Source organism: Xenopus tropicalis, chromosome 9 (assembly GCF_000004195.4).
Source record: "Xenopus tropicalis strain Nigerian chromosome 9, UCB_Xtro_10.0, whole genome shotgun sequence".
Lineage (NCBI taxonomy): Eukaryota > Metazoa > Chordata > Amphibia > Anura > Pipidae > Xenopus > Xenopus tropicalis.
In genome coordinates this window covers 57,903,280-57,929,991 of record NC_030685.2, presented here as the reverse complement: position 1 = coordinate 57,929,991, position 26,712 = coordinate 57,903,280, and the positions used below count along the sequence as shown (strand labels likewise).

General features: G+C 39.0%; 1 protein-coding gene across 1 annotated transcript in view; it reads right to left on the bottom strand.

Annotated features, from left to right (window-relative positions):
* Positions 1-26,712, bottom strand: part of spag16 (sperm associated antigen 16) — a 459,738-nt gene that overhangs the window by 283,493 nt on the left and 149,533 nt on the right. The gene's annotated exons all lie outside the window — the stretch shown is intronic.

Genomic DNA, 26,712 nt, shown 5'->3' with positions numbered 1-26,712 from the left:
ATTGCCATTTGCGAGCAGATAGATGCTATGTGGTCCTTAAGAACATTACAGACATCCAAGCTGCTGGTCTGGAGTTAATAAAGTCCCTGGAAGTGCTGGCATGTAATGAACATGTCATTGTGATAAAATTACTGCTGGCATTCAGTCCTGCTAAGGGAGAACGAAACATTTCGCTTGGGAGGACTAAGAATTCAGCAGTTTCATGCAAAGCTCTTGTACAATAAGAACCTGCAGAAAACCAGATTTTGCCTTACCTCACCGTTTATTTCATATATATCCCAAGATTTATTTATAAAAAATAAAATCTTAACATAAAAAGATTAATTAATTAATTATTTGCCATAGCCCTGTTGATTTAAACTTGGATGATTCCGTTTAATTTGTGATGGGGGGGGGTGAAGTTTTACACTGCTAATTCTTAATTTTTCCACTTTGCAGAGCACTGGTAAGGACTTATCAGGCCAGGAATGGCAATCTGTGGATTGTGGCAAAATGCCAGAGGAGCCCCATTTAGAATATGCCATATCAGGGTAATTAACCATATTTAGTGTGTGCATATACAGTGTGGCACCTTCTGTTCCGTTCTGTGAGAATAGTATTGGCTAGGATCATAGGGTATTAGTGAAAGGTAAAAGGGCAGAGGGGGCAGGATACAAACATGATGTTATTGAATAAAAGAGTCCAAAGAAGGACAACTAAGGGGGTAAGGGGTGTGGAAAGTCTCAGTTATGAAGACTAGCCAGGTTGGGGTTGTTTATGCTGGAGAAGAAAGGAGAAGGGATTGGATGGTTCTTTAGCAAAGAAGGGAATACAGGGTTACTGAAAATAGCTCTTAGTACAAGTTGATACAGGAACTGGTTCCATTGCCGTCTGAGTCAAGAAGGAATTTATTCCTCTCTGAACCGAATTTGTGAGGCTTGAGAAGAAGGTTTTGCCTTTCTCTGGATCAACTAGAAGTTAGGCAGCTTTTATATATAATATAGATATATAGACATAAAAGCATGAAGTCAAGAGATGTGTCTTTTTTAACCTAAGCTACCATGTTACTAATAGCAGGCTTTCAATTTAACAGCACTCGCTAAAAGTCTTTGAAAGTTGCATTAAACATAAAGCATCACCATAAGACTCTACGGGGCTGATTTACTAAGACACGAATTCGAATCCGAATTGGAAAAATTCCGATTGGAAAACGAACATTTTGCGACTTTTTCGTATTTTTTGCGATTTTTTCGGCGCCTTTGCGACTTTTCGGAAATTGTCGCGACTTTTTCGTTACCAATACGATTTTCGCGAAAAAACGCGAGTTTTTCGTAGCCATTACGATTCGCTCGTATCTTGTCGCGACTTTTTCGTATTGAGCGCTCGTAAGCGGCGGGCGAATCTTTCAGACTTAGCATGATTTTGGAAGCCTCCCATAGGACTCAATGGCACCCTGCAGCCCCAACCTGGCCCAAGAAAAGTCACCATACTGAAGCTTGAATGAATCTGAACGCTACGAAAAAATCGCAACATTTTGCGCAACTTTCGGAATGGCTACGAAAAAGGCGCGACTTTTCGCGCAAGTTTTAACGCTACGAAAAAATCACGATAATTTTCCAAAAACATCGCCAAATACCGATCATTACGAAAAAAACGCAATCGGACGCATTCGGCCGGTTCGTGAGTAAGTAAATGGGCCCCTACGTGTTTTGTTATAGTGAGTCATGTCAGGGAATAATTGTAATAGTGAAAGGTGTCCCATATGTCTCCCAATACATCACCACCCTTACAAAAAATTTTTTCTGCCCTCCTTTGGCAGCTACCAAAAGCTTGGGCCTCTTTGGCCACTATGATAAACCCAGCCATGCCGAGATGGTGGAAAACACTTTTGTATATTCATGTCAACTATAGAATATAAAGACAAAGTTTCTTTCTCCATTAAATTGTCAATGAGAAAAAGAGGGAGGGGGTTATTTGTTGTCACATTCTTTCCCCATATTCTGCCCCCTCTGCCCTTTTACCTTTCACTATTACCCTATGATCCTAGCCAAAACACTATTCTCACAGAACGGAACAGAAGGTGCCACATTGTATATGCACACACTAAATATGGTTAAGTACCCTAACATGGCTATTATTTTCATTATATTAGCTCAAATAATACTGACAAGGCTCTTAATTACAACAAAACAATTGTTAATGTATCTGGAGGCTCTTTTAGGATTACACTAAAGACAAGAATCTGTGGGCACGGGGAGGTTCTTGCAGGCATCGGTACAGAAACGTTCTTTACTAGTTTCCTGCTGGGTTGTTTTTCTGCAGTAAGTTCCATTAATAATACAAGAATCTTCATTCTATGTGCAATTTTATTCTTAATTATATGAGAATGTGCATATTTTAAGAGCCTTACATAATTTAATCTGTAACTAAAATGGTATTACCATGCTTTAATTAAGACATTATACACTAATTTTCCTCGGATGCTCACGATCATAATTACTGCATGCGTGGGTGAGCCCTTGAATTAGTTCTAATCGAATTTGGTATGTGTGCTTGTGTCCCCAAGGGCAGTGCATATAATTAAGGAGGTAACCCTCTAAACAGTGATTCACATACATGAGACACTCTACATGCATTACTGCCGATCTGATAACCAGCATGGAGTCAGACATCCTGTAAATATGCATAGGAATTGCTTGCCTACATTAACTTTGTAATGTCATGAGGGCACTGGTACTGTTTCTTAGGAATAATTATTTTGCCATTGGCATATAAAAACAGATGAGGTTATTTCAGAGGATTTATGTACTTACTGAGTGGTTGCATCACGTGGTCAGACTACTTCTTTGATGGATCCTACAGCAGGGTTCCTTATCTCAAAATCCAATTATTAAAGAATTTTATTAAATCAACCAATATCGTAATCTTCACAGAATGTGCCTCATACCAACATCAGAACTCTGCCTAATGCATTAACATATTGGAGCTTTGGGTCTCCAGTTGGAGTTCAGGTTTAATTATCTGTAATGTGCTTTTATAACATGTTAGCTCTCTAGGAAAATGTAGGGTAAGTGATACCTTTGATTCCTTTTATTAGTAACAGTATAATACAGAAACAGAAAAATCTGGACTTTTTTTTAATTATTTGTTATTTTATAGAAGCTTAAAAGATTGCTTTTACTTTATATACGTTTCCATAAACATCTTAAAGTATCTATTAACGGAATGATCTACACATGGATCTTATGAATGAGATCTAAAAGTTATTGTTTAAAAAAAATTTGTTAATTAAATTTTAAAGAGATCCCAGAGGGTCTTTAATTAGTTAACATTAACATTAACAATCAAAGAATACATGGAAGCATAGTGGAAATTACAGCGTTATTGTAATGTAAAAGGGTCTTTCAGATGATCACTGAGCTTCCCTTTGGCCTTTAGGATTCTTCTTCTCATTCTAGACTATTGAGAATCCCAGCATAAATACAGAGCTGTTGTGGTTTTGCCAAGAAGGAAGAAGAAATATTCATGGGAGTAACAATAAATACAGCCCATTATAGTGGGTTGTAAAGCTGAATTACGCAAGCATTATACCCTGGGCATATTCTTGGACTGTGGTATTAGTAGGTGTGGTGTGGCTGTTATCTGTGTACCTTGGTATAAGCACAATGTATTATTTATATTATTATACCCTGAGCAAGCTTCAGTACTTGACTTGTTTTTGCAGTATCAAAAGGGTGGTTGGCAAGTGACAGAGGAATACTTTAGCAGGACAGAGACCTAGGGCAGGTCCCATACCGGGAGGAAAAAAATGTGTCTTGCACCCCATTGCTCCATCTAGTGCTCGGCCCATGTTATATATACCTCCTGCATTGAGGCTAGTGCCAAGTCCAAAATGTAGTGTTTTCTGTTAAACAGGTTAACTAACATTAGATGTCACTGAGCTATGTTAGATACTACTGAAGGGCAAGAGATAAAGAAGATTCACATTTATACTAATATACTACTATACTAGGCATTCCTCAGTCTTACTATGATATTCCATTCCGCACACTAAGATATACATAATTGGCACATGTATACATCAGCCCGCATTGGCAAACACTGAAATTGTTACTTAATAAATCTGAAACACTTACAGCTATCCCCCCAATTCTTTACAAACTGGGCCTGTCCCTCTGTCACTGCCCCCTTCCATACTGTTACATGCCTGCTACTGTGTGACACCAGCCTACCTTGCCCAGATGTTCAGATGGTGATTGCATGGAGAATACCTGCTTGTTAAGCATTCACTGGAATCTGCTCCATGTTCTGCTCTAGTCATCTCATTCACACTTAGTGCATGAACGATTTGTGAGCTGAACCATGAGAGTCGGTTAAGGAGGAAAGGTAAAGAGGCCACAGGGAGGAAGACAGACAGTGATCCCCTCCAGGCCATTGTTTAGCTGGTGCGGCTGTTCTAGCATTTACATTTTCAAGCTTTCCAGTCCCTAAACCCAGCTCAGTCCTGCTTGTAGCAAACACTGTCAGAATAAAAAACAGTTTTGGCTGCTCACATCCGTATCCCTTTGATCCACTCAAGCACACATAATTATTTTGGAAGGTCAGTCCCTAGACATTTCTAAAAATATAAATAAATATATCTACTCTAGGAAATGGTGTTCTCTGTGGCTTTTGTTGGACTAAAGCAGCAGTGTTTTACTAAATATTTCCATGCCCATAAATCTACTTAATATTTTCTCTCTCCTAGATAAGGTTTGGCTAGAATTTACTACTAGCCACCAGGGCTGGCTTTTATGTCCTTGGCACTCCAGCATCAGAAGAGCACCCTTGGGGGTTGAAATGTAGTTAACAATACAAAGTAGATATATTACATAACAACTATTAGATATTTTCATTATTGTGTATTATCAATGCCCAACCTGCAGCCCCCAACTGTATTGAACCTTAGTTTGTTTGCTGGATGATGGAATTTAAATTTCAACATCGATGAGAGGTCCCTGATTTGTAACATTCCCTGGGCTGTCTCTACTATAACTTTAGCCCTGTTGGTCACTTAATTCCTACATCTTCCACCAGGAGGTTTGCTACACATATAGTTACATGTTTATACAGAACCTATTTGTTAATAGGATATCTGCTATATGATGCAAGAATCCAGTTCCTGACTGCAATAGATGATACAGTTTATACTGATCAAGGATTGATAGCTCTAAACCAGTAACCCATTGCCTGCTGGGGCCTATGGTCTTATTGCAACACAAGCTGCCCAAGAACATGAGGGGCAATTAGATCAAAGAGCAACCCAGAAACATAAAAGTGACAGAGCTGCCGGACAGCTCCTTGACAGCCCATGGTACACCTTTATGATCCACAGCAAAAAGTTAAAGGGCTCTAAGTTTATGACTATATATGTGCTTTAAAAAAAATCGTCCTGGATTCATACTTGGCTGTTGTATATACTGTCTGTACAGACGTTATGCTAACTAAACATTGGCTACTGCAGGGGTGGGCAAACTTTTTGGCTCGGGGGCCACATTGACTTTTAAAATTTAACAGGTGGGCCGGGCCAGCACCAGATGCATACATATCAAACATAAACCTACACACACAGAACCACTATAGATAAATGACTTTTTGCCAGACCAGGAGCAGACTCCGAGTTAGGGACTAGTCAAGTCTGAAGGTGACCTGCCCAACTCAACACTTCTGTGCCTGCAAGCTCCAGAAAGTAAAGGAATAAAGCTGAATTAATGCAGACAGGGTGGCAAACGGCAGCAGCAGGGCAGGTAGTTGGGATGTATATCTTCCTGTTGTTTAAATTAAATATTTTACTATTATTCTGGATTTGCATAATCTTCTGAGGCCATTGCTAATTCTTTGTCTCTTTCAGACCTGGAATAAAAACTTCTCTCTGGTTGCTTGGGTAAGTGACCCTAGCAACCAGAAACACAGATTTTTATGGCACTATTAAATGTCATATCTTTTCTTCAGAGATGAGGTAAACATTTAATAGTCCCATAAGAATCTGTCTTTCTGGTTGCTAGGGTTGCAGAGAATTAGCAATGGCCTCCCTAACTCCCATCTTATAATAAGACCCTTGAACATTCAGACAGAATATGTTTATGAGAGAAAGGAAAGTAGTTATGACAGTGGTGGTGTTATACATACATTTTAGGAAGTGCCACATAATATATTATATTGATCTGTAAGTTAAATTGCATAAATTGGAAAATATTGCAGTGGGTCTAAAGTTCTAATAAGTGTAAAGTAGTCTCTACCCGCGTCCTTGCACGATACTGCCCAACTCACTTCTCATCCAGATTCGACTTTGACACCAGCGATCCCAGGGCCAGCCAATCGGAGACGCCACCTGCATCCATGTGATGGGAGGTTGAGGAAGCAGCCCAGTGGCCATTTTTGACACTGGCAGATTATTTATTAGCGATATTAAACCGTTGCGCTTAAAACCGCTTCTGATTTGCGCAAGTGACTAGCGGGACACGCCAACCTCGGCGGGCCGGATTGAAAACACCAACGGGCCGGACTTGGCCCGCGGGCCGTAGTTTGCCCACCCCTGGGCTACTGGGTATATGTTTTGTGTCTTATCTTATATTACGATATGAAGATTGTGGGACAGGTTGGGTGATTAAAATAGACATTCAGATGTTGAGACAATTAAAGGCAAGAACTGCTCCCACCCAAAAATGTAAGACGAGAAGCAGAAATCGCCAGTCTCTATCTGTTAGTCTTTATAGAAGTACTTCATAGTGGTCATATTCTATTCATGGTATATATAGGTTTTGTGTATAGGTGAAAGTGTCTCACCTCTATACCTAGAAACTGGGGTGCTTTTGCTCCATGCTGATATTGGTGCTGGTTAGTTGGCTTATTTGTCTGGATATTCTGTCACTTCAAGATCATATGTGTTACTTGATGACTAAAAATAAACTCTGCTGATAAAGCATTATCTTTCCTTGTCACAGGAATGTGCTCTCAGCTTTCTGCTTTTCTCATATACTAAGGATATTTCATGGCCTGGAGGCATCACTTTGTCATCATTATGTTCTCTGGACAGATACAATCTCCATCTCTCTTTGTGACATGCTATTGTGATGTCTATGCAACTATTGGGGACAATTAATTGCAAAGCCGAGTCAGCTTATAAATGGGAACAGGAGTGACTTGTACTTTCCCTCTAATACTGCTATTCTGTGGGGAACTTTTCTGGAAAACCATTCTAAACAATTTTTTTCTATCATTATAAATTAGTAGCCACATTAGTAGCTATTAGGTGCTTTATCAACTGGTTAAAAAGAAAGTGGATCCCATGCAGGTTTCATCCCTGATTGTTTACATGGTGGCTGAGAAATTACAAAGTAAAGGGAACAATAACAACGCTTGACATAGGACAAGAAAAATGATTTGCACTTTGTAAATGAGGCCCTCTATGTTTAATCAGAGCAGGCTGAACAAATGCTTTGGGAATATACTGTATGTTTGCAAGTATCTTTGTTAAATGCATTTAATTGCATGCAAAACAATGCCTAATTTTGTGGTTGTGTTCCTAAATGAGCCTTACTGTGTTAATTGCACCTTATTTCATCTATATTTGTTTTGCAGAAATTTAACAGACAAATCTGTTGTTCCTTTATAGAGATAAAAAAAGAGAAGAAACTTCATCCTGTTATTTTAATAAAGCTTCTTCCCAAATCTTTTGTAACCACACCGGCATTCTTCCTTCTGAAATGTCTATGTTTAACAGTGAACTTGCAACCTGTCACAAAAGGTCATTATCAGACATACACCATGAGATTCTGAGAAGCACACTATTGTAATTTCCCTCTGGAATAGAAAATTATGCTCATTTGAAGGATGTAAAACTCCCTTTGTACTACTTTTAAAAGGAAGGAAACAGTGAAGGACCACAACAGATTTAAATCAAGTCTAGCTGATTGCATAGTGTGACCTTGCGTTATATTATTTGTATGCTGTTCAGCATGTTAATTTGAACTTCAATGAGCTGTGCATGCTGGCTGAACTGCCCGGCTTGTTCTAAGCGGTTGAATTATCATTAATTACAGATTGTGATAGAATGCATGCTGAATCTATGCATATACAATAAACTCACCATTAGTTCACAAAAAAACCTTTTTAAACAATTAAGGAAAATATGAGGGATAGATTTCATATTGGCTCAGCCAAAACAGGCAGAGCACAAAGACTGAAAAAGAAATGACAGTTACTTACATTGGTACTATGCACTGTCCTCTCATTTTGAGAGATTAGGGAAGAAATTGAAAGAAGAGGAAATTTGAGATAGTTTAAAATCTAGTACGATCTGAGTGAGATTGTCCGTAAGATCTCCCATCTCAGAGAAGATTTTAAAGGTAATGATGTTCTTGGAATTTCCTTCAGCAAAAGGGGGAGCATCAGAACCCTCACACATCTCCCATTCCTTTTTTCATACAGTCCATTTTACACACTGATTCAAGTCACAGCCACTTAAAGAAAGGTACAAACTAAGTAAGCTTTATCAGAAAGGTCTATGTAAATACAGCCATAAGCACTCACAGAAACGCTGCACTGACTTCTCTGAATAAAGATTAGTTGTGTCTGTAATTCCTGTGCCACAGACACGCAGCTTTCTCTTCTCTGCTCTTTACTGCTTCCCCCTCCCTCAAGAATGCTAAGAACTCCCCCCCCCTTAGGAATGTGGATCTGAGCCAATCAGCAGGAAGCTGACTCATAGGGGCTGATTTACTAAGACACGAATTCGAATCCGAATTGAAAAAATTCCGATTGGAAAACGAACATTTTGCGTCTTTTTCGTATTTTTGCGATTTTTTTCGGCGCCTTTACGACTTTTCGGAAATTGTCGCGACTTTTTCGTTACTAATACGATTTTCGCGAAAAAACGCGAGTTTTTCGTAGCCATTACGATTCGCTCGTATCTTGTCGCGACTTTTTCGTATTGAGCGCTCGTAAGCGGCGGGCGAAACTTTCAGACTTAGCATGATTTTGGAAGCCTCCCATAGGACTCAATGGCACCCTGCAGCTCCAACCTGGCCCAAGAAAAGTCACCATACTGAAGCTTGAATGAATCCGAACGCTACAAAAAAAATCGCAACTTTCGGAATGGCTACGAAAAAGGTGCGACTTTTCGCGCAAGTTTTAACGCTACGAAAAAATCGCAAGATTTTACGCAACATTCGGATGGCAACGAAAAAGTCGCGATAATTTTCCGAAAAAATCGCCAAATACCGATCATTACGAAAAAAACGCAATCGGACGCATTCGGCCAGTTCGTGAGTAAGTAAATGGGCCCCATAGTCTTACTAACTGAGCATGTTCACTTGGTCTGGGTGTCTGTGCAGGAGTGAGGCATTATGGGAACTTTCTTTACACAGCTCAGCCTTTTTTCTTCCTGTTTGGCTTCTGATCATCTGAACGGGAGAAATATGGGGAGACTTAAGGGCACTATTGAGAGAACTGAAGGTATGCCTGCAGTTTGAGATTAACTCCTTTCCTTCTCCTTTAAAGGAACTGCAGGCCCAAGGCTAAGATTTTACTGGTGGGCCCCCACTTCCCCAAGGTACTTGTGATATAACATCCCTTAAGAATGTAAACTTCAATAAAATAAGGCAGGAAAGGAATTGTCTGTGCTGAAATAGACATGATGCCCAGGTTCACCCTGGGCTAAACCATGAGAGCAGATAAATGACAAAATGAGGATGCCACAAGTAAAGAAGGAAATAAATGAACCATGCCATACAGTACAGTAATTGAAATGATGGCTCTACCATATCAGCAGGATCCTTCTGTTAAAAGTTATACCATATGAAATGTCTCCTGGTGGACCCCTGTCCCTGTGGGCCCTGAGCACATGCCCCTTTTGCCCATTTGTTAAAACAGCCCTGCTCCAAGTGCATAGACTCAAACTGGTACAGAGTCCAAGCCTAAAGGTGATTGGAAGGTATTGACAAGTGTAGATTGGTGAACCAAGAAGTCCAGATTCTTAACTTTACATTTTTCTGTAGTTTTATCATGGTTTAAACATTTCTGGGCAGGAGAAGTGGTGCTGTATCCAATTTTGGGGGGGATGGAAGCATTGGGGAATTATGTACTATAGCATATAAATAGTGGATAGGTATATGTTAACATGCACTTAAGGAAGAGAAGCACACCGTACAATGCTCAGAGGGGAGCTTGACTCAAACACTTTCAACAATATATTTATTATGCAGAAACCATTACCATACCTGAGTAAACAGCTTTAGAAGCTTTCTCCGTTTGCTTAAGACAGCAGCTGTCATTTTAAGTAGCTTCCTGCCTGCAATCTAGTTATAGCTCAGATCACACATTCCTAAGGGAGGGGTAGTGAGTTCTTAGCATTCTTGTGGGAGGGGGGAGCAGGAGAGAGAAGAGAACTGCGCAGACTCTGGCCATGGAAATTAAGTATGTTTCTGAGAGAGGAAGTCAGACACTGGAACATCATGTTAACAATAAAAGAGACAAGAAATCCTGTGTTTCTTTTGATAGAGGACTCATTACTGTAAGTGTTTATAGTTGTATTTAAATAGACCTTTCTGATAAAAATTTAGTTTTTACCTTTCCTTCTCCTTTAAGATTGATATACTACAGAGGGTTTCACAGCACTTTGGTTGTCTGTATATAACTGTATATTTATACATCATAGGGATGCTGCTATAATACTTTTTGTTTTTACACATTTCTCAAATATTCTGCAGGGTTTATTCTAGTGTTAAACTTTTTACTTAATTATCAATAATTAAGTTGAACAAGAATGTACTGACAAAGCAGTAATCATCACAAGCATCCCAACCTAATATGCATATTTCAAAACTTCCCATAGCTGCTAATACTATTGAGGCAAGACACTGGCAGACTTGAATGTATTATTTCAAGCAATCATACTGAAGTGTGGGGCCATATTGTGTCAAGGGAGAGGCTTATTTAGATTAGATTTCATATGTTTGGCTTTTGATGTACCCTATGAGGCATCCATACAGCATATATTGCTAAACAGGATTAACTGCTTTAACTCTGTATAATAACTAGGGTTTCATGATGACATTTACATGACAAACAGTGTAACCACATAGCATGCAAATCTCGAACTTATTGCCTAACATATATTTAATTCAAAAGAAACAACCTTAAACATTGGTTATACAAATACTGTACATGCCCTTCCCAAATAGATGGAGCAGATGGAGTAAAGTGATGTTGGGCAGCTTTCCCTGAGATACAGCTATGAGGTCTATTATCTGAAATGCTCAGGACCTGGGGTTTTTCCACAATTTTGAAGCTGGTAATAAACATTTAAACATGAAATACTGTATATACTGGAGTATAAGCCGATCCGAATATAAGCCGAGGTACCTAATTTTACCTAAGAAAACTGGAAAAACGTATTGACTCGAGTATTAGCCTAACATAAGCATCCAATATAATATATTATGTTATATTATGTTATATATTATATTTGGATCGGCTTTTACTCAAGTATATACGGTACTTGGCATAACGTTTTCATTGCGCAAAGCCAGACGAGACTTCCTATTTCAATAATATTAAGATATATAAGTCACACCTGTGTGCCATAATGGCTGGAGTTTGTTCCAAAAAGATCTTTTAGGGGCAATGTAATACTTGTTGCAAAGATTGCTAATGGTCTTGTGTTCCTTCAGGCTGGTCACAAGCACCTTCCATAAGAGAAGCATTGGTGCAATTACAAATTATAGATGAAATGATGTTTCTTCACTAACTAAAACCTGACTTTTTTCAAGTCACATGTGTGCATGCTCAGGCAACGTGGGGGGGGGGGGGGGCGCGGCACGACGTGCGTGCATGCTCAGGCGACTGATGCACCGGTAGGATCCTTGACTCGAGTATAAGCCCAGGATTCCTTTTTTAGCACATTTTTAGTGCTGGAAAACTCGGCTTAGAGTAGAGTATATACGGTAACCCAACAGGATTGTTCTGCCATCAATATGGATTTATGCAACTTAGTTGCCATCAAGGTTTGACATGGTACGGATTTATTTTTACAGAGGTTCTGAACATGGGAGATAGCCTTCCCATAATTCTGAACTTTCTGGATATCAGGTTTCTGGATAAAGGATCCCTTGGCTGTATTTAAATAAAAAGAAACTGCCAGGTTACAAGAGAAAACAATAAGACACAATCTCCCTAAACCTAAGGTACCAGATGGGTGGTGAGTCCTTCAGGCAAGGTCCAGATATTCTGACTAGTCGGAAACAGGACAGGTAGGAGAAGGACGCAGCAGGCAAAGAGAATGGGACAGAATAGGTGAAAGGGACAAGATTAGGTGGCGTAGACGTAGGATCAGGACTGGAGCAGGAACAGGAGTAAGAGCAAGGACTAGGGACAAGTCACAGTGTTCCAGCTATCAGAGGCCAATGCTCAGTTAAGGAAGTGAGGTGAAGGATGGGTTTAAATAGAACTTGGCCAGTTCTGATTAACTGACCAGTAACGCTGGTGGGTTTTAATGGGAGGGCAAGATAAAAATAGGAATAAATTAATAAGACATTAGGAATAAATGAGGATAAGAGATGAAAGAACTAACCAGCTGCTCTCCTGGCCTAATGGTTAGGGAGAGAGGCCAAAAACCTGTAGGTTCCTTTCTCAAATCTCTGCTGATCCTAACACACATAGGGCCTGATTCACTAAAGTGTGATAAAAATTATCGCACGTTTTTTTGCGGTAAAAAAGCCGCGATAATTAGCGCGCGATTCACCATAGTATTATCGCGTGCGATAAGTCGCCATTTTTGCATGCGGTATTTCTCGCACTAGTTTTACCACATGCGTTAATTTCTGCGCTGAAAAGAATACGATCGCATGATTCACTATAACTTAGGCGCGCTAAGTATCGCATTCGGCTATGCGAAAATTAACACCTACTACAGGCAGGCGATACTTATAGAAAAGTACAGTAAATGAGCTTTTGGCAATAAAATATGGACTTTGCAGTGTTATTTATTCAAGTATGTGTTTCCCCTAGAGTGACGCAGCCACCAGTTTGCAGCAAAATATTCATTTTTTATACAGTAATTTTCTGCAAGTATTGGCGTGTATGGCTAACATGGCGTGCGTTCATTTGCGCAACTATTTATATTTGGCTACAAGTGATGAAATGTTTCGGCAGGCATGGATTTGCAGTAAATTTTCCGCGGCGGATTTTTTCATGCATTTCGCAAAACAATCCGCCAATGGCAAAACGCATGAAAAAATTTGCCACGCAAAAATTCACCACACATCCAAAAATTTATACAAGCGGCATAAAATAATAGTCACAGGCAACAATTTTTTGCCCGCACAACATTTTTGCCGTTTCGTGGATCTTTCGAAAGATTTGCTAATTTTTCACTAAAGATAACCAGAACACATTTGCTCATCACTAGTGGCTACTATTTATAAGCATCTACTATTTATATGCTACCATTTATATGCTACCATTTATATGTGGCTAATATTTATATACACCATTTATGTGCGGCGACAATTTTTATACACTATTTCTAAGCTACCATTCATATGCGGCGACTATTCGTGTGCGTAATTTAGCGCATGTACCGGCAAATACCACATTTAAATAGTCTTTGCGAGTTAAATAACGCATGCAATATCGCGCGTAAAATAGCGCAAGTGTGCTTATAGTGAATCATGCGAAAAGTCGCCAAAATTAAGACGCGGTAAAATTTTTAGCGCACGCTAAACATAGCGCACGTTTTATAGCACTTTAGTGAATCAGGCCCAGAATATTAGATAACAGCGTGATGAGTATTATGTTCATATACCTTACAGATGTTAGCTTTTTTGTGTGAAATCTATGAATTGGAAAAAAGGCGGAGTTTAGAGTGGGTTAAGGGCATGGGTTATAGTCTTGATTAGTGATGAGCGAATCTGTCCTGTTTCGCTTCGCTGGAAATTTTGAAAACTATGGAAAATTTAGCAAAATGGCGAAAAACCTCGCAATCACGGTTATTTGGCGGAAACCGTGTTTTTTTTTTTTATTCGCCCGCGCCTGTTTTGACTTGACCACCCCTATTTTGACACGGTTGCGAATATTCTTGGCGATTCTTTGCAGCAAATCCATGCCTGCCGGAAAAATTCACTCATGACTAGTCTTGATGGATCTAGGCAACCTAATGTCAATTAATCTTTTTAACCGAATCCTACATTGTTCTGTCGTCTTCTGTTACTTTAAAATATTTGCATCTTTTTTTAATATAAATTCATCACTAGCAAGACCCAACGTTACCTATAGTGTAATGATAGCAGCCAATGTTTTTACATCTGTGAAGCTAATTCAGAAGGGAGTACAAAAATATCCCTTTAATGATACTGTTTCACATGGCTTCTTTTCTCTCAGATTAAAATATTTGATTTTTTAACATGTCAGAAAGATGTTGTTTGCATTGATTTTCTATACCTCAGTTAAAGTAATTATACCCCTTGTACGGCACTAAGAACACATAAAGAAAGACTGAGAGTAGACTACAAAAGATTATTGAAATATATTTTCACCAAAAAAAAAAAGCTGTCTGAAAAAAAAGAAAGAAAAGAAAATATATCCTTTGCGAAACACTTGCTGTAAATCTATAAAAATGTTCTAGATAAGTAAGTAACTACTTAAAATAGACTATTGGGTAAAAGCTCTCTTTTTCTTGGATACAATCTATACAGCAGTTTTATACCATACTTGAAGATGCATTATATTGACCTACAGCTCTCCGTACATATTTATCTGCAGATTTATTATGCATTACTTCAGGCTGATGACAAAGGAGAGGCTGTAACTACAATGCTGTAAATAATATTTTGTGTGTTCTAGTAATAAAGCAATACGCAATGCAATCTCTTATTTCTAGATATGACAGGAATCATTTTATAAAGGAAGGTCAAATATCCTTTACAGGAAAAACTGTCTGTAGTAAATACACATTTCTCAAGAAACTAATAGCTACAAAATAGATGGAGAAAGCAGTGCACTCTCCCCTTCCTCACAGGCCTGGGCCCATATACAGTAATGTTTCTGATCGCTAAGTTCAGTTTTCTTCAATTATATGCTTAGTAATCAAGAACAATCTGCATACACTTTCAATCAGGCTCAAAAGCAAAAGTCAATTCCATTTCTACAATATAGTATGTCAAGGGATAGCTTCTGGCAAAGCAGGGTTAGTCTGACTGGCTTACATGATGCTGCTGTCATATTATGAAAAAGTCTGAATGGCCACAGGTCATATTCAAATGCAAACCAACCATTCACACACTATGGTACATAATGATGTAGCAATTGGCATGAACAAATGCACCAGCAACCTTTCTTCCATCTGCAGCTATGAATTAGGTTTGCACATGATTCCTTGGCTATTTGATTCCTTGGCTATTTGATTCCATGGCCATGGTCACACAGGTCAATGGCAAGTGAAGTCTGCCTATGAACAAAATGTTTGATGAGATCCATGACATCTATTAAAACATTATATGGTCATGGAACTCCTGTGTGTTTTACAACAAGAGGGGTACAATATTTTTGTCACCACTATTGGTGCAGAAATCATGCACCAGGATACCCTAAGGTTACTGTTATCTCTATTTCTAATACAAATCACATAGGACATTGTTATTGATAGGGAATCCAGGTGCAATGCTCTCAGCCTTCTCCTAGGGGTGTGGCCAAACCATATACTTGTAGTGAGCAGGCAATCAAAAAGGTTTTCCTAAGACCAGGCGTGTGAAATCAAAGATAATTTAAGATCAGCTCAGTCTTATGTGTTTCATGCTATATCATTTTTACACTTACTCATAGGCAAGTTGCCTATGCAGCTGATTTATTATGCCCTGATATCTTTACTGCAGCTAGCAGGCCTAATCACTATCACACTACTGAACAAAATACTGCTCGAAGCAGTCCAACACATTCTGAGAAATTAACACAAGTATTTTGTAGATAAATGTGTAAATTCATTAAACCACTATAGGGAAAATTCCAAACTACTAATGAATCAGTTGACCACACAAGGGTGGCCAAACAACAGCATTCACAAGGATCTGGAATGCATACTGCAAGCTATTTGGGTCAATATCTGTCACACTTGCCGGTGAAGGTCATCAGCTGATTAGGAATTTCATTTGTAACAATCAATTCTGACCCAGTCACTTCAGACGTTGATCGCTGAGGCCCAAAGGTATATCTGATAGCCATGGTCCAAGAGAACTGTAGAGATAAAAGTGCTCTACTCCTTCAGATAAAGTTTTCCTTTCAGTTGAATTGCAAACATGCTACCCTTTGCAGACAACAGGGCTCAGTCTTAAGGCTATGACTGACCAGAAGATTAATTGCCCAGAATAAATCTCCTCTACCCCGCGTGACTAATCTCCTGCAAATGCCTTCCTACCGGTGATCTACAGTGTCATACTGGTATCACCTAGGTTTTCCAAAGTCACCTGAAGTTTCCTTGCAAGACAACTTTGGAAAGCTGAATTGATGCTTATGTTTTCCACCAGTGAAATACATTATTGCCATTGGGAAGGCATTTGCAGGAGCTTATTTGTCCGAGGCAGAGGAGACTTATAAAGGGCAACTAATCTTCTCATCTGTCTTTGCACTTAAGGTAATTTACAGTACTGACAGTGGGAAGGAAACAAAGGATGTTTTGTCATCCACAGTAGCACAAATTTCCTGTGGCCAACAAAATGTTCCATGTGCTATCACCCCTTACACGTGATACACATTGCTTCCTGTTTGCGAAGTAGCCCAAAGTTGCCTTTTACTCACCTTGCGCCACATATGTCCTCTCATTTATATTACTGCAGTGGGAAGGAAACTAGGGATGTTTTTTTGCCCACGGTAGTGCAGCGAAAAAATCATAGTTGGCAAGAAAATGTCCTGTCTGGCTGCTTCATTCCCTTGTCATGGTAATTGTCTGACAATACCCCCATTTTCCATTTACGTAAATGGGTGTCAGTTCCAGGCGCACTCACCTTGTGCTGCGCGAGTTCGCACGGTTGCGCGCCGCTCCGGTGCAGCTATGCGGCGGTGCGGTCGTGCAGCCAGAAGAACACCGCGCGCGACTTTACGCATGCCACGAATGAGCGTGCGACTACACACACACTGCGCACGGGCACGTGATTAAACGCACGCCGCGCAGGAACGCACGCCGGAACTGACGCTGCGCATATGCGCCTATGGATTTAAGGACGCTTTAGGCCTAGACACTTTGTGAAGTGATCGTTGCCTGCAATCGACTCTGAGCGTTCCTGTACTTTTGATGATCCTTGGACTTTTGATTCGGCTTGTTTCCTGACTATTCTTCGGTTATCCTAACTGGCTTGAATCTGACTCTGATTACTGGTTTTGACCTTCTCTTCAGTTCCTGTGCTTACAGCAAGTTTCTACTAACAACTTATTATCCTGCTCACAGCTACTTCGGCACTTCTGCTATTCTTCAGCTGGGCCTATCACTGTTACCACATCCAGTGTTGGGGTCCAGTGGGAAGCGCAGGAGAGGCTAGTATTCATCAGACTACCGTGATATATGACAATGGGAAGTGGTTCCAGGTGGAAATAGAAATTTTGACTGCAGAGGTTCTAACTGAGAGAACACAGCAGTCACAAATACCCAGCGGCCATATGCCTAAGAAAACATAACTAAGAAAAGGCCATACATATGGATCTATGGTTGGTGTGTCCTAACAGAATAATGGCCAAAAGGCTGCACTTTGTGCGCCCTTCATATTTTTTCAGGAGATATCACACTGCAGAAATGATGTGTGTATTCCCTGAGCACCATGGTGAGCACTTCTTTCTAATACTATATTGCAGGTAATACTGCACTGGCATCTTCTGAAGCAGTTGTTCCTCAGTAATATGTTCTCTTTCAGCTAAGTTCTTTGAATCTATTCACAAATATAATTTATGTATCTTTTCATCTCTTTCATCGCTGCTTGACTGATTCATACTTTCCACAAAGCTGCACGTGTTAACTCAATTATTTCACTTATCCCATTTGCCGCAAAAGGAGGCATGAATGTGCAGCCGCATTGATGTGTCAGTCGTGGAAATTCTGCCCATGATGAGCACTGTCAGTAGTTAAGTTAGAGAAATCTATTCCCATATCTCACAAATGAAGCTTCAGTGAAAACATGGCAAGAAGTACATTTTAAACATTTGGCAGTCGCTCATGTTACAAATCTTTTAGTTGTTAATAATCAGAAATTACAAAAAGCATTTTTATAGGTCTCTATGTAAAATGTAAAAATAAAGATGTATATCTCACACCTTCTGCAGAATGCATTCTTCATTTACATTCTTACATTCAGAATACATAGGAGGCAGCATATTTCTTGCTAAGGATTAGTCTCCAAGGCCTTCATAGTGGTACATAGTAATCTTAAATATGGCTTGGTATTACTGCCAAGAGAGAATGTCTCAGCTGAAGCAAGATATATGGCTGCTACCTACTGAAAGAGGAAGAAATATTGAAAAAAAGTAGAATGGGGTTCACGATATAGGTAACTGTACAGTAAACACAGGGTATTAAGAGAATTAAGAGGTATACGGTATCTCATCAATATATTATAAAGGGGTGGTTCAATTTTAAGATAACTTTTAATATGTTAGAGAATATACTGTTCCTAGCAACTTTGTAATTGGTCTTATTTAATCATGTTGCCTTCTTCGTCTACATCTTTCCAGCTCTCACATGGGGGGTCACTGACCCCAGCAGCCAAAAAATATTGCTTTGTGAGGCTACAATTTTATTTTTATTACTACTTGTTATTCCTTATCTTTCTATTTAGTCCCTCTTCTATTTATATTCCAGTCTCTGATTCACACCACAATCTGGCAGCTAAGGTACGTTAGACCCTAGCAACCAGATAGCTGCTGAAATTTCAGACTGGAGGGCTGCTAAAGAAAAAGTTAAATAACTTAAAAACTACAAAAAATGAAAACCAATTGCACATTTTCTCAGAATATCAATGTCAACATCATACTAAAAGTTAAATTTAAGGTTAACAACCCCTTTAATTAAAATTCAATGTTTTTAAAGTTGTTAATGTAATTCTATTTGAAATTAGTATTTGTTTACCCTGGTTCACTGTTTCTAACAATACAGTCAGTTCCCCTCTGCTGACTGCTAATCTACTGTCTTTTAAAACATTAAGGCTCATTTACAAAGTACAATTTTAAGCACAATCACCATGTTTTTTACCCACAATGCAGAGTTCTTGTATGATTTTCGCAAAGGGGCATTGAGCTATGTCTGGCATAAAATCGGCCATAATAAAATTAAACTGTGCATGCATTTCATTGCACATTATGGGGTATAGCACCATCAAGGTATGCCATTGTATAGATAAGTGAAGCTAAGACTGTGGCAGAACCAAGGTCGAAAGAGTTGATAATTTGCATCTTGGCCAGGGGTTTTGGTAACTCTAGCTGAACCTTTTGACAAAGAAGCCTGAGTACAACATGCATTCATCCCTTCACATCTATTTGTAGTGGGCAAAGGTATTTCATCTTTGGACTGCAATATCTATAGGGACATTGCTCTTATGGTAGAATATGTTTGTGCCTACACAAACTAAGTAGAAGAGGTTGCCATATACGTAGATGGTTGTAGTGATCCTGTGAGACTTGATATTTTTCTTTCAAATGAAGGACAATTGAGTTTACCAGTATTGCATTTAAACTGCTGCTAGGCTGAGAGAGAAGACAAATTAAGAGATCCTGTTGCATTTTGACTGAATATTACAGCGGGCATTATGCCCTCTTAGCCAATCAAGTCAGGCACTAGAAGTGTAATATTTGAATAGCTTGTGTAACATTTGGTTTGACAATCAGCCTATAGTATAAAAATGATTTGTTCAAGTGTACTCCTTTGTGCCTTTTGAACCTCACCGCCAAGCACAAAAGATTAATGTGCCTTGGTGAGAGGGTGTATTGTTATTTTACTTCCCATACAAGATGATATATAGCTTAAATTAGGCCTCAAAAATTGATATTCCATCTTTGAAAGGCAAAACATTAGCATAATGCAATTTGTTCGAGTCCGCGGCATTTGCATTTTGATGCGTTGATAATCCAAAGATGGCAGGTACTAGGTTGTAAAATGAAAAGAGTAAACAATGTGCTAATTTTATGCAGCGCTGGGGATCTCCTAACACAATACACCATGTACTGACTATAACGTTGGCCTTTTTATATGAATGTACTGATAATGCTAAGCTAGAGGTTTAGATATGAGAAAAGTTAATTTTACAATTCTCGATTTAACTATAAAGGATGTGTACCATCACTTTCAAGATACTTTGTTAAAATCCAAGACCACTTAGGATGAATACACACAGAGCTACTAGAAGCAGCTACTTGTCACAGATACAATACAGACAATGCTGATCATTTACATGTGTTTTAGCAAAGGCAGTTCTCAGTATTGTCTCTGGCAGGGTATCTTCTGGCGTTTAGAAGCAATGACAAGTAGCTGCTACTAAGTAGCTCCATGTGTCTTCACACTTAAGCACAGTCCTTTTCACCTTCTGCATGTCATTTGCGATACACTTTGGCACAGATTTATCAATGTGAAATTAGAGTTCACCACATTAAAATTCCCAAATCTCTATTCATGCCTTTGGATTTTTAGAGGTGTATTTATCAGATGGTGAACTCTGACTTTCACCTATTGATATATGTGCCTCTAAAAATCCCATAGGAATGAATATTATACTGTGGTGAGCCCTTGATATATCTGCCCCTTTGTGTAAAATTAGAGCTCACTGCTATAAAATTCCCCCACTCTTTATTTATTCATATGGGATTTTTAGTGCAGGGATCACTTGTTTATATATTTTACATGTTTTTTGACATATGAACCCGATCTGTCTGTAGAGATCATGAAGCTTTAAAAGAAGCAACCTGCATTTTTATCCTGGCATAAGGTTTCCTATAAGCAAAATATTTTACTTTCTGTACTAATGGGTCTGGTTCTCAGGTTCCTGTAGCCTCGTAGCATTCATGAAAGCATGGTTTAAATGGCCACCCTACTCATATCCAAAACAGTAAATATGAATGTTTTCAAAAGCTCATCAAAACTGTCCTCCAGTCTGGGCCCAGCCACTGCACTGTATCCTGCTGGGGATATATGGGTGAACCCAATAATTTAGGGATAACAGGAGTAGAACAGTCCACATAAGGTACAGTGAACAGTTTTGACCCTTAAAGGAGTTCCTCTATGGCTCAAAGCCTGTCCAAATGCATTACACACTTTTATATGAGACAAAACAATTCGGGTCTCAAAAACATATGAGCCTAGTGTAGCAGATAATCAGATCACTGCATGGACGCATATGTAGAGCTGTGCAATAACCATGAATTGAGATTTAAGTTATTGAATATATACCCAGTAATGTGTACATTAGATTAGCATATGATTTTCCAAGGGCATTTATAAAAAATGTTTGAAGATTCCAACAAACCTCACGTGAATTGAATATAATTTTATATGCACATTTTGTCTCCTGACTTTAGTAAAGTTTGACCTTAATCTCTTGCTATACTTACACTTGCTTTCATATTCTTTTCAAGCCTGTCTGGTTGTATTACTTGTAAAAAAACTTCTTGCATGAACATTCAGTCCATCATTATTTCAATTATGGATCTCTTGAAGAAGAATGCCAATAGAAAACTAAGTAGTGCTCCTATTCTCCTATTCTGTTTTCATAGTTCAACAGGCACTCAGACCCAGTTTGTAAATATAGGAAATGCCAATATAAAATTCCATCTTCACCTTTCTTCTCTATATCCACTAACCTCCTTTTCCCACCAAAATGGCACAAAGCCACAAATCTCAGAAAACTCTGTTTACTAGCTATTCTTGGACCCAGCCTATACCCCACCTCCTACTGTAAAACAGAAGCTCGTACAAAGACATTTACCAAAACCTCAAGTCCCTTCTAGTCCTTCCAGTGTTCCCAATACAGGTAGCTATTAAGTATTCTTAACCCTGCCAAATGACCCTCTTCCATAGTGTTCTACAATCAATGGTCTTTCTCATGCAAGGACATAAGATGAAGCCTTAGCAAGAAGTTATATACCCAGTGGTTTTTTTGGCATGGTTTCATGATATGCAGTATCCAAAGGCCATTTGTTGATAAAAGACCGTAGAGGTCATTAACCATCAGTGTAAGTGCTAGAGCAGTATGGCACACTAGCCATTACAAGAAGGGGCCCTGGCAAAAGATTGGACCTCCAAAAAGTTTGACAACCTAATACCTCATGTGTTTAAACAGGGGTGGTATGCTGATCAACAACAAAGCAATGACTTAAGAGCAAAGTTATTGGTTTTACTCTAAATCAAAAGCATAGTTGGACTAGCTCACCGGGACTCTGGGAGATATCCTGCCCTAGTGTGCCCCACTGCACCTAGCCCGCTGCCCGCCCATGATCTGTAAGGTGGGTAGAGGGGTTCTTTTTTAAGTGGATATTTAAAATAGCTCTGATCTGGTAAACACCTTCAATTGCTGGCCTTACAAATACAGTGGATAAGCAGAAGTACTCCATGAATAAAGATATTTTGTATTTCAAATCATTTGCAATATAAGCCCTAAGAATTGTATAAGCGGGGGAGGGGGGAAATCATAAAAATTCACCATGAAAGACAATAAAATAGAGTGTAAAACCAAAAAATAAGGCAAAAAGTTTCCAGTTTGCATTGCCAGCAGTAAAAGGTCCAATAACTCAAGTAATTGTACAGGAGCCGATCCTTTTACACAAGCAATGCAGACAAAATATTTTACTCAGCACTGTGTTGTCGGAGAGATACAGTACAAAGCCTGGGCCCTATCAATCACTCCGTACAGCCCTCTGCGTGGTGAATATCAAGAGGCAAGTAATAGAACCCAAGAGATTATACCTAACTACCAAAGTTCTAGAGAGAAATAAAAACAAACCTATCAGAGTCTTTTAAAGAGTTCTGCCTAAAGGAAAATCCTGCTTGTAAATAAAACCGGAATCAAGGATGCAAATAGGGTTGAGGCGAATGAAGTGCTGCCAAACAGGTAGTGGCAACTTTCTAATGTATACTCTTTTACTTGCATAGCAGTAATATGTGAGCAGATTCCATATAAGCCCTACAGGAACACACTTCTAAGATGCTAAATTCATTCTCTTGGAGAAATAACTACATATTCAGATGAAATGCGTCTCTGCCACAGAGATGATAGGGAATAGAGAATGTGAGATTGCTCACAGGTCAGCGACGAGGAGAAGGTGCTGAATTTCTCGCTGAATTCCACTATCCTTCCAATAAGATGCATATCACAGGGAATGAGAGACGGTGTGGAGTTTTACAAAAGGCAGGTTCTTGCCAAGTCTTCCATGCTGTGTTCTGTCATACATTTCATTCTATACCAGCGTGTAACATCAGGACACCTATTCAAACAACTGTTTTTCCTTTGGTTATCAAGAGATATTGAGCACTACAATGTAAAATAGTTCCCAAGTTGTTACTGGAGCTGGCTATATATGCGGCATACTATATTAAAGGATCGCCATCAGACATCTAGCTAATATCCTTGCCCCTATTATGGATGAGATGGGGTATGGGGCTTCTACCATACATCACTTCAAAGATACAACAGCCTTAGACAAGTGAAAGGGTTTTTGTGTTTCTGGCCCTTAAATTGCACCAGCTCCTTTTTTTTAACTAGTCTAACTAACTAGTCACCCAATGTTAATGCAGCATGCTTTTGCATCATAAATGAGCCCTTACAACTGAGCAATGCATGGAAGGCAGGACATAGATAAAACAGTAGCCAGAGCTAACCCCTGGACTGGAGTCCTAAAAAAATAATAGTATCTAAACCTGTGGAGCATTCAAGTATTCTTAAATAGGGGCCCAAAAAGTAAAGAGCTGGAGAGAACTGGACTGCACATTGCTGCTTTGACTTGGAAACAATCCAGCATCATCATTCATTATCTATTTAAGGGTCTTATAGATATTTTCAGGGTCTTTCAAGCAAAGATACTCAAAAAGGGTCATTTACAAACACACCATTGATGCTGCTTTGAAATTAATACAATGGAGAACAAATATGAATGCCATTTAACACACTGCTGCATTTCCATATGGCCACCGACACATCCATCCGGCACCTTTTGGTGCACAACTGTGCCAACTGACTCTGGGTAACCATAGAGCTGTCACTATCCTAGACATGGCAGTAGCACCAGGGTTCCCACAGTGGCTTGTGTCACTAGGCAGACTCAATCGATTAGATGAAAATGCTGTTTTGAACGTGAGCTCCGGATATGATGCAACACCAACTCTGAAATTGTTAGGCATGACCTGCACGTGACTTGTGTAAAAAAACAGCAATTGTGTCCAATTTGACACAGGATACTATTCCAGTGGAATTATGCTGAAAAATACTGTATTATGGTTAAAAAAACATGCAATTTGTGTGCACAATTGCACTCTTCACACTGAGCTAACATTTGTAAGAGCAACGTAAAGTATTTGGCACTCGTATTCCTTGTTCTAAAAACCTCAGAACCTACATACTTATCTACTTATGGCCCTAAAAGGGACCAGTCTTCTTTAGTGAAAAATGTATTTCTGTAACTGAGTCATTTAAACAACACCAAGTCTTTAGGGGGAATTTACCTTCCTGCGGAACAAGTGTAGAAGAGCTAAGGGGCACAAGAGCATGCACCTTAAAGCTCACTTGGGCTCTGTTCTCTCCACCTATCCTAGGGCAGGGACCCAAATGCACCTCCTGGCACTCCCTATCTTGTTCAAACAAATGATGCATACATAAGGGGAGGGTAGGGGATAAGTGAGGGGCCACCTATTTGCCTAACCCTGCCTGCTTATTTTGGATCCTACTCTGACTAATTCAGTCAGCACTAGATTCAAAGGCTGTGCCACCCTGAAACAAAAAAGAGAGACCCGCGGTTATTTGCACACAGCCGAACACTGTGTTTATAATGCAAAAAAAAGGGTGACTGCTGCCTTTTTTTGCACTTTACATGCTACATTCTGCTTCAAAACGAGATATTTTCTTTTTTTCTATATACATTATATAACCTTTCTTTATAAACAAAATATGTTACACTGAATTGAAAAGTTATTGTGACCTAGCTATGAATAAAGACACTTGTATGTGAGCGCATAAAATTCAGAGCTCTACACTGTCTGGAAGTCAAGCCCCTCAATCGAGTTTGCAGAACTAAAGGCGACAATTTTTCCACAGCTTGTCTATGTCTTTTCGATTCATTAAACTATTTAATGGTGTGACCTGCTTTGCTGACAAAACACACGGTTGCCTGTGCAGACAGGAATTTCAGCGTTGAATTGTCAAGATCCATTTCAATAGAAGCAATGAGCTAAAAGAGTTTGCCAGTTAATGGTGTAATTGCATTGGAAGCACAAGGAGAAATCTATTGAACATACATGATCCCCTAAAAAAAGAAAGTGGCAATTTCCATCAGAAAGTCAGAAATAAGAAATGCGAGCCAGGCCTCTTTCTAGCTTGAGATTTTCATGGAAATTATACTGGATAAAAGTAACTAATTCTCATTTTAGCCATTTAATCACATAAAAGTAGAAATATATTTCTAAATTATTCAATTATAATAGTGATGATATGGTGGCTAATAACTGTAGAATTATTGTGAATTCAGACAAAATGATGCTGGCATGAAAATCCTTTGGGCCTTGCTAAATATCCATTTGACTTTCCATCCGAAGGTCAATCTGCTAAAGTAGAGAATGAGTGGGAAGGCACTATAACGGCCCTATCTTGATGCGGCCGTGACTTTTTCTTTGACGTGTGCCGAAATTTTTTGTGGTGAATTTTTCTCAAGCACAGTGCAGCTTTATTCTGTAGAATTACACTTTAACTGTAAAACTGAAGCTATTTACTAATGCTTATTTTCATGTGCAAGTGTTTTGCTTATGAAAATGGATATGCAAACTGCATTATAAGTGTAAGATTCATTAGGTTCAAGTAAGTTGTGTGTATAGGCCAAACAGGCAACTGGAACCCTGGAAGTAACACTTCCTCAAGGCAGCGCGTCCAGCAATTTGGTGCAATGCACTGGTATAAAGGAGCTTTTATTAATCAAGTACCTTTGTGTATAGCATTTAATCAACAGAATTTTCGGTTCTTGTGTAAGTAAGCTTTCTGGGGAAGAAAAATGATGGCTGATGATGTATAAAAAATACATATACAACTGTGGGACCTGCTATCCAGAATGCTTGGGACCTGGGGTTTTTCCGGATAAGGAAATTAATTAATTTGGATCTCCATACCTTAAATCTAGAAAAAAAGTATTTAAACATTAAATACACCCAACAGGATTGTTGTAGGATTGTTTTGCCTCCAAAAATAATTAATTATATCTTAGAAAGCATCAAATATACAAGTTTTATTATAACAGAGAAAAAGGAAATCATTTTTAAACATGTTATTTTATTTAAATAGAGTCTATGGGGGGTTTGGATTACAGGTTTCCAGATCCCATACCTGTACCTGGTTATCTGCACACACTAGAGAGAGAATTTATAAAGGTGCTCAGGGGTTAAAATCTATCCCAGGACCCCTGATTATCAAACCCAAACAGATATCTTGCTAAACACCATTAGTTCTACTATCCGTCATGTTTTTGTTGAAAGATCTT